Below are 12500 nucleotides of genomic sequence, written 5' to 3' on the forward strand. Positions count from 1 at the left end.
TCATTCCTTTAACCATACGGTAACCCACTAATTAGACTGATAGTAGTGGGAAGTGACAGTAAAACAAGGCCCATAACAATATCGGTAGATAAATATTACCCCCTCCCCCCAAAAAAAAAAATAGCTGTTAGATTTTTCAGCTGAAATGATATAGCTGGGTTTATATAATTCTTTGTCCCATTTGTTTATCTGACATTAATAAACAGGTAAATCTAATTAAAAAGTAACCCTTTTATAGCTGACCTTAAAAGTTAACCCTTTATTGCTAACCGAAGTAGGGAGTGACACATGAATAGGATACAATGAGAAGCAGAGTTATTTGTTCTGAAAGAAATGCTGCCATAGTAGAGCTCCCCAAAGGGTATTCTTCCTCAAGCCAATGTTATTAAATTTCTTGGCGTCTCTTTACAATTCATCAGCATCTAGTTTGCCAAGTTTGCAAATTGCTGTGAGCTTATCTGCATAACTGCCAACAATGTAGCTATACTAAAACAATACCAATAATATCATAATTTAACAGAATACTGTTCAACTAACATTGCATTTTTCAACAAAACACACCTGTGCAATTTGAAACAGTCAGATAGCTATTAAATGTCCGATGAATTCTGATCAGTTAAAGACTGCAACTTATGCAAAAGAGTCAGCTACCACTGCAAATGTTAAATTTAGAAGAAAATGTTAACATTCATCAATAACAGGTATTGCAGAATTATCCATGATTTCGTCATTATGTCAACTAGTCAGAAAGTCAAGAATTTGCTCCCCTTATATTGCTACTGAATGAGCCCATGTATAGAATTTAATAGTGCTTTTATGACTGTACTCTTAAATAATTTAAGCAGATGGAACAAATCCATACATTTTATTTTGATAAATTATAAGAAGTATAGGTACTTAAGTATTATCGCCACCAGATTTTTGCAGTAATGCTGGTTGCTTCTGTTTATGTTAAGTAGTAGCAAATTATGAAGGTTAGAGACGTGTTCTGTAATGTTTTGTAGTTTAAGGAAGGTTTATCAATGAAACAGCTAAAAAAATAAGATTTGAAAATAGGGTTCCCCTTTACCGCCAGCATCTCATGTCAGTTAAGCAAGTGGTAAATATGTACCACTGTTGGGTACAGGTAGTTTGCTTAGTACAAAAGTCCATTCAGACCGAGACAACAGAGTTTGTATTATTAGATTCAATCCATATACTAATATTGTGATTGAAATATTGAAAAAACATTGGGACATCATCACTACAATTGTACCTTTTGGAGGCATAATTGGAACACAATCTTCCATAGTATACAAAACTGGTTTAAACCTAAAAAGAATGATAGAGACTAAGAAAAAGACTTATTTAGGAAACAGTAGGAATGGTACCACCTGCTGTGGTGCATGTAGTCAATGTAAATACATTTACAACAGATGTAGAATGAGACTTAAGAACATTGTTAAATCTGTGGTATTTGCTAAGAAGGGTAATTGTAATACCAAGCGGATTGTCTATATAGCGGTGTGTGGGAAATGTGATGTGTATTATATAGGAAAGACCGAGAGGAAACTTAAAACCCGTGTATATGAGCATCTGTATAGCATCAGGAAGGGCAATACTAAGAATGTATTAAGTAGACACATCTTAGAAAAGGGAAGTGAACACAATTTTTATTTTGCTATTATTGATCAGGTAGAGGTTAGTGATAGAGGAGGAAATTGGAAAACGTACCTAGCCTGGTTAGAAAGTAAGTGGCAGATTTGCCTAGACGCAACAACCCCCCCGGGTATAAATGATTTTATAAGTATAAAGCCCTTTTTAGTGTTAGATTAAAGGGAATCCATCAGCTTAGTACATAAATAAATAATTTTAACATTTTTATTATAATTGTGTTTTATTATGATATATTTATACTGCATACAATACATAAGTAGCATTATATTTATTTATTATACATATTAGTATAATTATATATATTTATATTTTTATTTAGTAATTCTACAAACATTAACCTGTGTATTGGGTAGACAGTTAATAAATCCTATGTAATTCAAATGTACTATGCACTGTAATATGCACTTTAAAACCAGTATATTCTATGTTTTTAGGACAGTTCGTTTTAGATATATTGATGTAAATGGTGAGAAGTTTGTTTTTAATTTTATTTTTTGGCGCCAAATTGTACTTAAAAAGGAAGTGACATGCTTTGACAAATGGTTCTGATGAAATCTGGGAATGCAGATGAAAGCGCTTAACCATTCGAATCTGATGTGCTTTGTGGTGCCTACTGTGGTTCAATAAAGTTGCGTGAAAAAAGGAAACAGTCTCCTGGTAACTAATTCACGGCTCGAGTCCAGACGATCTACGCTGTCATTTTTGGAAGTTATTTGTCCTATTTGCTCAACTTTCAGTTAAGCAAGTCCCATTCTACTTCAAATGCATTCCTTTCACATGCTGTCGGTAAAGGAGGAAATCTATTTTCAAGCCTTTATTATTTTATCAATGATAAACCTACCTAAGACTACAAAAACATTACAGAAAACCTGTTTCTAGCCTTCATAATACTTTAATACATCCAAAAAGAACAAGGTAATGCTGAGAAATAATCCTTCGCCACAAGAACTGCAGTAAAAGTAATCCTTTCCACATTATGAAAGCACCTAATCTGTTTACACTCTGCGTGTGTATAATATCGTACGCTAACTCCCACACTCCTTTCAGCCCAAGATACGTACACACGCAACCATTGCAATCTCTGAATTCAACTCTTGACATCTTTAAAGGACGCTACCCACAAATCTTAAAATGATAAGTCTTAATAGTTTTTAAACCACCACCGATATCCCAGCAGACTTTCTGACAGTCAACCCTTCCATATTACACTTCAGTGATGCTGTTTTAGTAAAAGTCACGAAAGTAAAAGATGTTGCAAAATATGGTTGCAATAATACGTAAGTACCAAAGTATATATATTTATTGTGATAAATTATAAGAAGCACAGATATTTTCATGCTCATAAAATCTGTCAAAATATGTTATAAATATATAATTTTATTGATGGTTAACTAATGCTTTTAGGGTCATCAGCAGCATACTTCTTTTCAAATACCTGACCACAAAGTGTTGCCATGTTAAATAAAGTAAGAAATAGCAACGATATGCTAAAGATAATTTGAAATAATGCTTTTACAGAGACATAGTATTCAGACATTCCAAGGTTATGGAACAACGTAACTGTTAATATGAGAAACCTGCCAGCTATTTTTAGGAAGACTATGAGCAGTACAGAGCGATTAATATGTTCCTCCATTTTTATTAACTACTTATGAACCTTTAAACTCTCATCTGCCTCTGAGTGAATCATTATGATTTCATCAGAAGCAGTGTGCAGAAAGCTTTTTTTTCAGTTGCATTTATTTTGGGAGCTCAGAATCACATTAGGAATAAGCTCAGATGAAATAATTAACAGTTTATCAGGCAGAAGAAGAACACATAGGTCTGGTTTATGAGGTCATTTTAAGTGGACATTCAGGCCATGTTGTTTCATTTTTTCATTACTAGAACTAAGCTCTGCATTAATCATTTCCTTTAGTGAACACTGTGTGATATTTTATTTCAGTCAATCTGGACAAAATGCTTTTACAGGATAGATATTTGGTGCTAAGATGATGCAAAACTATGTAACAGGTGGGATCAAGGTAGTAAATTATAGGAATTTGTCACATTGCATGTTTAAACAGTCCCATAAATTCGGACTTTAAACTAATAGGTTATATGGTATAAAAGAAAAACAGATGAATGTTAGAAATTTTGTTGTATCCAGTTTTGTTTTGTTTTTTAATCTTGTATATTTTTTAACATGGAGATGACAGAAACATTGGTGTTGTGATGTAAATATCTAATAGAAAGAAATTCTGGCCCAATGAAGTAAATATGTCTGCTGCTTATTCATAAGGGAATCTTAAAGTCTAGGTAAATAGAGATACTCTTGTAACTACTACTGACTGCCTCCTCTTCTGATAGACTTCTTTATTTATACAGGTATCTGCAGTTTACAGCCGATGCACATTTATGTTTGTTTTAGATTTGTGAGCTTTTTTTTGTTTACCTTCCTAGCATATCAAGGTAAAAACATCAAAGTTTCTTTGTATTCAGATACTTGTGTTTAGCCATAATTTCTGGAAGTGAAATATTTTTTTTCCTTAAGAATTATTATTTCCACCATGGTATCCATAAGAAAGTAATAGTTTACTGAGGTTTTGTTTGAAGAGCTACTGCCCTTGCAGCAGAATCAAATCAGTTAATAAAATGGATGCAGAGTTAGAGATTTTAAAGACCAATTAGCTTAAAAAGCACCACATACAATTTTAAACACTTGTTGCTGATTTTTAATTTATTTTATTTTATTTATCATCACTGTGTTTTCATTATAGTATCACTATAATGAGTGTTACTTCAGAATGATATGAAACAAGTGACTGCTTTACAGGTCTAGGATTTTTTTCAACATTCATACTATTTACTTCACAGAACCCCCCCCCCCCCAAAAAAAAAAAAAAAAATATATATATATATATATATATATATATATATATATATATATATTACATTCCACATGATCCTCATGCATTGTGTACACTTTGCTTTCCTTGATGGCAGGAACCAAATATAAATCCCATATGTGTCAGGTTTCACCTTATAGAGTGATTCTTGTCTATAGCCCAGTCTTACAAGCTTTATTTTTATGTAGTAGAAAATTAAATATTTTAAAGTTTAAATCAAAACTCTGTTAATTATGCCATTATTAATTACTCATTTATTTTGCTGTGAAACTGTCATTTTACTCCAGTCCTTTCATTTACAAAGAACATAATTTATCACATCTACAAAAAAAAACTATATACACATAAACCACAATGTCTTTCTATATGTTTCCTTGTTTATTACAGAGTTGACACCTGAAAAAAAACTTTTTCTGAAACATTAAGAAGCTAAAAATGTAAAAGATTAAAATGGGGGAGCATGCGTTATAACCTACAGGTCAGTCTCAGTCCTGACCCCATTTTCCCTTAAATCTCTCCCAGTTTTGCCATATGAACTGAAACTTTGATCCTTGTATTATTTTTAAACATTGCTGTTAATTTTATCAGCTACTCAGTGGTTGGATTATTTGCTTTCCCCTATTTTCTGGTTACAGTTTATTTAACTAATGGAATAATCTAACCTACTTCTTTGGTGACTGTGCTCTAATTTATCTCCCCCTCCATGCACATGAAAAAGTTCACTTCAGTCAATGAGAAGGCCCTATTACTAACAGTACTCGATGCCCATGGAAACATCTTCTTAATCCCCTCCACAATATAGAAATACTTCTGTAGGCATTTTAACACACATGATTCTGAATCTTCTAGTTTTTATTAACTTTTCCACTACCATATATTCTTCCTTCTATCCTGTTATATCTATTTGCACATATTGGTATGTCAGTCTGTTAGCATTTTACTGACCACTTTGACTTTGTCTTTTGAAGTGCCTTATCTATTTTGTAGACACCCCTTCTATCACTATTTTCAGTGTTTCCCCTGTCTAATCACCACCTGATCAGTGCTGGCCATTTTCCTGAACTCTGTGAAATGGTATTGTACTGTCTGCTATGACTAATACCAAGTTCTACCTTGTTTCAGAAGACAGCAGCCCGGACTTATGTTCTAGATCTTCCATCTGTCTCAAATTGCCATTTTTGCTTTACATTTCCTACTATGATTTGAAATTGTGTGCTACCTAATGCCTGTGTATCACAGAGCTCCCTTACTTAGTTTTTACTGTTTCCCCTTTGCTTACTTATATACGACATATTTGTGTTTGTGTGAAATATTCCACATTTAACTCTTGCAGCATAGCTCATAGGAAAAGTCAAATCATGACCATGGCTGCATACTTTTGGTTAGTAAATAAGGGTTGCTATATAAAGTACCTGCTTGAGCAAATGCCCACTTTACTAAAAGACATGGCTATCTCTTTTTACTGTTCATGCAATGCCAATAAGGCCCACTCTGTTCTTTTTAAAGGAAAGATTTTGCCATCTCTCTGTCATTTTCTTGCCTTAAGCCTGTCTCAGAGACTCTTCTCCTTCTCCATTTGTTGTGATTCCAGTAGTTCCTAATGTTTCCCTCATTTTTATGACTAGCAACGCTTTCTCTGGTAAGTTGAAAGTCATAGAGCCATCTGTAAACATAATTTTTAGAGTAGCCAGGTAACTTCACTTGAATCTCCATCCTTTTACCCTGCATTCCTTCATTATTGGAGTGTATTCAGCCCGTCATTTAATGGAGACTGCTGAGAAGTTAATATCTATCAATACATTTGCATCTCCACAATATATTTTTGCCCCAGTTCAGAAGTTGCAAGTCAGAATAATATCGGACATGATAGAGCCACTGACTGTCAAACTGGTTTCCAGACAAGTTGACGTGCTCTTAGCACACAGGCTCCTTGTACATATACTTTTATGCACTGGAAATGCTTGCATACTATAGATGCTTCATCTGTAAATAAGGTGTGTTGAATTCAGAATCTGTTAATTACACAAAAGAGATAAGTGCACATAAAATAATCTACATTATCAGTAAGGGTGATGGTTCAGGGGCAGGGTCTCAGCCTAAGCTGCTGGAGCCCTGCATTTAATAAGCAGCCTAGCCACCTGTGGATTGCTTGGGAAATGAGGAATAAGCATCCACAGATATACTTATCTTTTTTCATGAAGAAAACAAGGGGCAATGTGTTGCAACACCATCTGAAATCTGATTTTGAAGGTTATAAACATTTGACTATCCACATATGTTTTGACACATTTATGAGATCCTGGGGGGTATCTAAATTAAGACCTAATGCATATACCTTATTCTTAGGTCTGATTACTGCTAGCACCAAAATGAAACTGTAGTATATTAATTGGCTCCTTATTGCACTTCCAAGACTCGTAACTGCAAGTCACAGGATTATGAAAAAAACAGGTTGAAAATACTGGAGAACAGCAAATGTAATTAGTCATTGTCTTAGGTAGGCAGATAGGTTTCCAGGTTAGAGTTTGGATGTAGGTTGCATCTGCAGGTTTGAATCTCATGTCTTCCAATCTATGCTTAAAGATGTTAACACCTGAATGCTACAATGTCAGTTGAGTACTGTGCTTAGCTAATGTTCTCTGATTGATTTAGTAGCATGCATACTAAAATTGGAATGATGCAGAGAAGATTAGCATGGTCCCAGAGCAAGGATGATATGCAAATTTGATATGCAAATTTGTGAAGCATTCCATAGTCTGCGTTTCTGTAATGGTTAAGATGTTTACCTCATAGACACAACATACAGGGTTTGATTCTCACCTTTGGAAGGGAAATTGGCTAGATTTAAAATATCCCCCAAGGGCAGCTAGCCTAGGCCTTACATATGAATCTGTACATATTTACACTTTTTTTGCAGTGTAGTTTGCCTCCCTGCATCCTCAGTATGGTGGGACTTAGTGCCACACGTATATGCTATTTATATATATGTTAACTCTAAGATCACCGTACCTAGGAGGAAAGGAAATACTCTGGGACACAGCAATCTTGGGATTAGTATATGTAAGCCCCATTTTCACGCATTCTATCTCACTATTCTGAGACTCATGCCAATGATTCTATGAATTGTAAATGGTTACCATAATTTAATGTCCTGCCATGCTTGTGTCACTACCTGTTCTTCCTTTCTACTAAACCATCTGCCACAACATTACTTTCAAAATTAAAAAAAAAAATTAAAAAGCTACCTTGCATCTTGAAGTCACATCCATAACTTTGTTAAGATGATATCTAGTAATTAAGCACTCATTTGTTGTTGCAAAACAAGGATGACTCATTACAGCTCTGGCAGTCTATTCTTGTTATAGAAGAACATTAGGTGTTTATTACTTGGCCAGAGTGTAAGGCTGAAGTAGCTGTTGGTCAAGGATGAATCTAAAACTAGGAAGTGAAGGTTCATAAATTATTCATGAACTAAATTATACAGCTATACCTCACTGGCCTTTAAGTGATTCTGTTATGTGGGAATGCACATTCCTTTTTGAAAAAAAAAAGCTCTTGAAATATCTATTTAATCATGCAATGACTTATTGAGAATATAGTTTTCTGTATGTTTCTCATCCATTAAAGCTGACTGTGTACTATTGATGCAGTCCTATCCTCTAGGTTTTATTTATACAACTAGAAAAAATCTTACCATGTAATATGCCCAGTGAATGCTACAAAGACTACTATTAAATATTTTGCTTGAGTCTGAGAATCGGGACTGATAAGCAGTCAAACTTAGTAAGCAAAAGTGATCTTTATAAACTCTAGGTCAAGAGACATGACAGTGTCAAAACAGGCAATATGAAGTAATGTATTCCATTCATTATAAAGAAATGTAAGTCAGTGAGCAAACACATTTTATCATTTTGTATTCCTATAAGTATGTGCATCCTATTAGGAAAGAAGAAAAACTGGAACAGAAAACTATAACCAAGATAAAACTTCTGAGTATCTTTCCAAAAAGACTGCATAAAAACTGTCACTAAACTAGGATACATAAGAAAAAAACATATAATTTAATATAATAATAGAAATATTGAAATGTTTAAACACAAAGAAAATCAGGCATCTGTTTGATTTGCAATATCTGGCAGGATGCCTTATTTGAGATAGGCTGTAACAGAGTGGTACATTGGGCAGAATGGAGTCCACTCAACCTGAAGCTGAGAACCACAAAAAGGACTTCTCAGAGTTGAATACCATAAAACTGTCTTCCATACCTTCAGCAACTTTAGCAAGCAGCTTGTTGAAGAGCTTGGCTCTTTGAATGCAGCACTGGCATTCATTAAGGAAAACATAACATTGCACGTGGCTTTTATATGAATTCTGGTAATGCATGTGGCTTTTATATGAATTCTGGTAATGCACATGGCTTTTATATGAATTCTGGTAAGGCACTTACTCCCCATCAGCAATTGCCAATCATGCACCTTAAAAGCTTCCACCCAGGGATGCTATCCCCTTTACCCCAACCTAGTTACAGATCTGGGCTGTTGGGTGAAGAGCCACGTACTACGTTCCTGATAAAATTATTGGAATTTTCTCTCACACATAACTATTTCATTTTTAATAATGAGATTTTCCTGCAGAGGGAAGGTACAGCAATGGGAGCTCATTTTGCCCCTCATATGATATTATCTTCATGTCCTATTTTGAAAATGCATGTTTGTATACTACAGACTTTTTTCAGTTTGTTGTAAGATATCAATGTTACATAAATGATCTTATCTTTATTTGTAAAGTGATATAAGAGAGTTTGAAGGGTTGTTAAATAATAAGCCATTTGGGTTGGAGTTTACTTTTGTTGTTAACAAACAGGCCATACAATTCTTGAATATAAAATTGTATGTGGATGTTAATAATAAAGTGCAATTTAAACCCCTTAAAAAGACAACAGCGGTTAATAATGTTTTACATGCCAGAAGTTCCCATTCTCCTCATTTATTGGAATCCCTCTCATATGGAGAATTTTAATGGATTTTTGAACACACTTCTGAAAGGCATCTGTTTTGTCAGGGAGTTTATGCAAGTGAAGGAAAGACTGTTACAAAGACGCTGGGCAGGATTCACGAAGCCTCCGTGTAAGAGTTACAAGGCTTACACGGAGGCTGCAGTTAAACGGTGTGACATCAGCATGCCATGCATATTCATGAGGGCATGCTGACTCACACCCAAGGCCAACACAGTCCGTGTAAGAAAGTAGGGGGCGTGTCCATAGGGCGAGCCCTGCAAACAGACACGCCCCCCAGAAGAGTAACAGTCCCGAAAGTACACCCCCACGACAAAGAGTCTGCGTAAATGTCAATAAACACAACACAACACATGCCCCCACAGACTATAAACATAAAATGGAAAAATGAACATGTTATATTTTTTTTTATAAGTTGTAAAGATGTTTGCCCGTGAGTGCGCTCGTGTGCGTGGGCATGCCCTTCGCTTAGCCACAGTTAGCAGTCAGTGGAAAAGCATATAAGATCTAAAAATGCAAAGTAAGCCAAGAAGCAATAGCGTAGCGGTAGAGACGTCGGCTGAAGAGGAGGCAGTCATGGTTCGAGCCCCCACAACATCAATTTTTATTTTTAGTGAAATAAGCACGAAACAATTCCCTGACATATATGTACATGTATAAAATTATTTTTATGTAAAATGTAATGAAATGGGCCATGTATTATGAAGAAATGTGTGATAATAAAAAAAAAACAAATGTCAGAAGTGCCTATAGCTGAGCTACACTCGAACAAGCTGAGTATATCTGCCTGTAGGTGAGCAGTGGTTTAACAGGTGTAAAATGAGTGCCCGTAGGTGAGCAGTGGTTTAACAGGTGTAAAATGAGTGGCCGTAGGTGAGCAGTGGTTTAACAGGTGTAAAATGAGTGCCTGTGGTTGAGCAGAGGTCTAACATGCTGAAACTGTGTGCCCGCAGCTGAGCTGAGCGTAATATGCGTGCTGACAGCCAAATGACGCGTAAACCAGCGTAACCCGTTTGCGCGGAGCTGCGCACCGCGCCGACAAGATAACCGGCGGGCAACATTGAGCAAGCTGTATCAAAACTGCCTTTACACAGACACACCTTCTAGCCTGTGTAGACAGTCATAAAATATAAAAAGCAATGGCCAGGCTCGAACTCAGGATACCATGCACCATAGTCAAAGCACTGAACCATTAAGCCATGACAGTTGCACTTAGAAATGCAGTAATAGCATATATATAGGAATGAATGGAAAGAGAAGCATGACAAAGCAGGTTTTGTGAAGCTGATACATTTCCAAAATGGCCAATCACAGATAAGTGCGGGAAAAACGGCATATATAAGCCCCATAGGCGGGAATACACAGCATAACTGATTGTGGAACCGATTTGCAGTCAGGATGGCAGGTGTAGGAGAGGGTAGTTGCTTCTGAGCACAGAGGTGGGGCATTGAGGAGGCCAAATATATGGTTTGGCTCCTCGTCCATGATCATGAGGCCCAACTCATGCAGGGCCAGGTCCTGTGGAGAGCATATAGGGCTGAGGCGTGGGACCGGTTGGCACATGATCTCACCAGTGCCACAGGAATACCAAGGACTGGTGAACAGGTCCATCACCACCATGCGGACCTGAAGAGACGGAAGCAGGACCAACTGAACCGTTGGATCCAGGAGGCCCGGCAAATGCCCAAAGCCCCACTACTGAGTAAGTTACATGTAATTATTTATGTAGAAAGTTAACCTAGCTGATATTATGGAGATGTTTATTCCAATATTACTTCATTTATATTGCAGCTGCAGGTGTCCATTCCGCGAATCGTCGAGCCTATGCCGATAGGCTTGTGCGGTTGCGCCACCAGGCAGGTTAGTAATTCTCTCCCTGTAATTGTTAAAAAATATAAGTATGACAGTTTGCAAAAGAGTGCAGTGTAGTCACCTATTAATATAAAGTGCAAGTAACAGTGTAAGAGAGATTCTGCTAGTACTGTGTGATTACATAAGTGTGATGCAGTCTGTAATCCAAAAATAAAAATGAAACAAGTCTGAAATAAAGATATTCCACCTGTAATATAATAGTACATAACCTGCAGCAGGCTGAAAATTACAGCTACACAAGCTGAGTAAAACACATGTGTGAAATATATCCCCGTTTAAATTCTGAAACATGACACAAGTGAGACTGTTGGAAAGGATTGTTATAACCAAGTAAAACATGTCAATAAAGCCTAGAATTAAGTACCATCCTGAATTGTAAAAATAAAACAAGTGAGAGTGTGAGAAAGAGGTATGAATCCACCAATAAAGTTGTAATAACTCCTGAATAAAGTACACTGCAGTCAGTACAGAATGAAATGAATGTGACAGGCACAACCAAACAGAGAAATGTGTGGAATAAAGTACTGAAGCTGGAATGTGTGTCCCACAATTTGGATATGTTGCTCTCAGTTTGCAATATGCAGATAGTATGGTCGTATGAAATACCAAACATCCACAGTTGTCTAGAGCCATATAAAGCAAATGTAGCAGGATGCTGTAGCTGAACAGAGCCAGATATGAATGTGTATGAATAAAAATGAAATGTATATTGATGTAGCAGTAACATTCCTATCACCAACATGCATAAGTTTACACATAGGAAACTGTAATCAGACCTGTAGTGTGTATATATCTGCAGCTAGTAGAAATGTACAGCATATGTATAGGTATTTGAAGTTGTTAATGAAATATTTCTTCACCCTACCCTATAACCACAAATAATCCATTCCAAGTGAAATAGGTATGTGTATTCACAATTAACTCCCCTGGACAATTGTCCTGTTGGGTCATACATATTTGCATGTGCGTTGATGCATGTGCCCTGTTCATACATCCAAACCTGATGGCCTGTTGCCATCAATCAACCCTGCATGTTGTTGGATTGTGTACTGTTGTTCAAATTATGCATG

The 12500-nt window shown here is 36.1% G+C and overlaps 1 protein-coding gene and 1 pseudogene across 1 annotated transcript in view; one reads left to right on the top strand and one right to left on the bottom strand.

The window, feature by feature from the left end:
• The window catches only part of TMEM114 (transmembrane protein 114), a 1025745-nt gene that overhangs the window by 777051 nt on the left and 236194 nt on the right, over window positions 1-12500 (bottom strand). The window lies entirely within an intron of this gene.
• On the top strand, window positions 7188-7285 carry LOC122817446 (annotated as a pseudogene).

The sequence above is a fragment of the Protopterus annectens genome, chromosome 12.part0 (assembly GCF_019279795.1).
Source record: "Protopterus annectens isolate FY-2018-M chromosome 12.part0, PAN1.0, whole genome shotgun sequence".
In the NCBI taxonomy this organism is placed as follows: Eukaryota; Metazoa; Chordata; order Ceratodontiformes; family Protopteridae; genus Protopterus; species Protopterus annectens.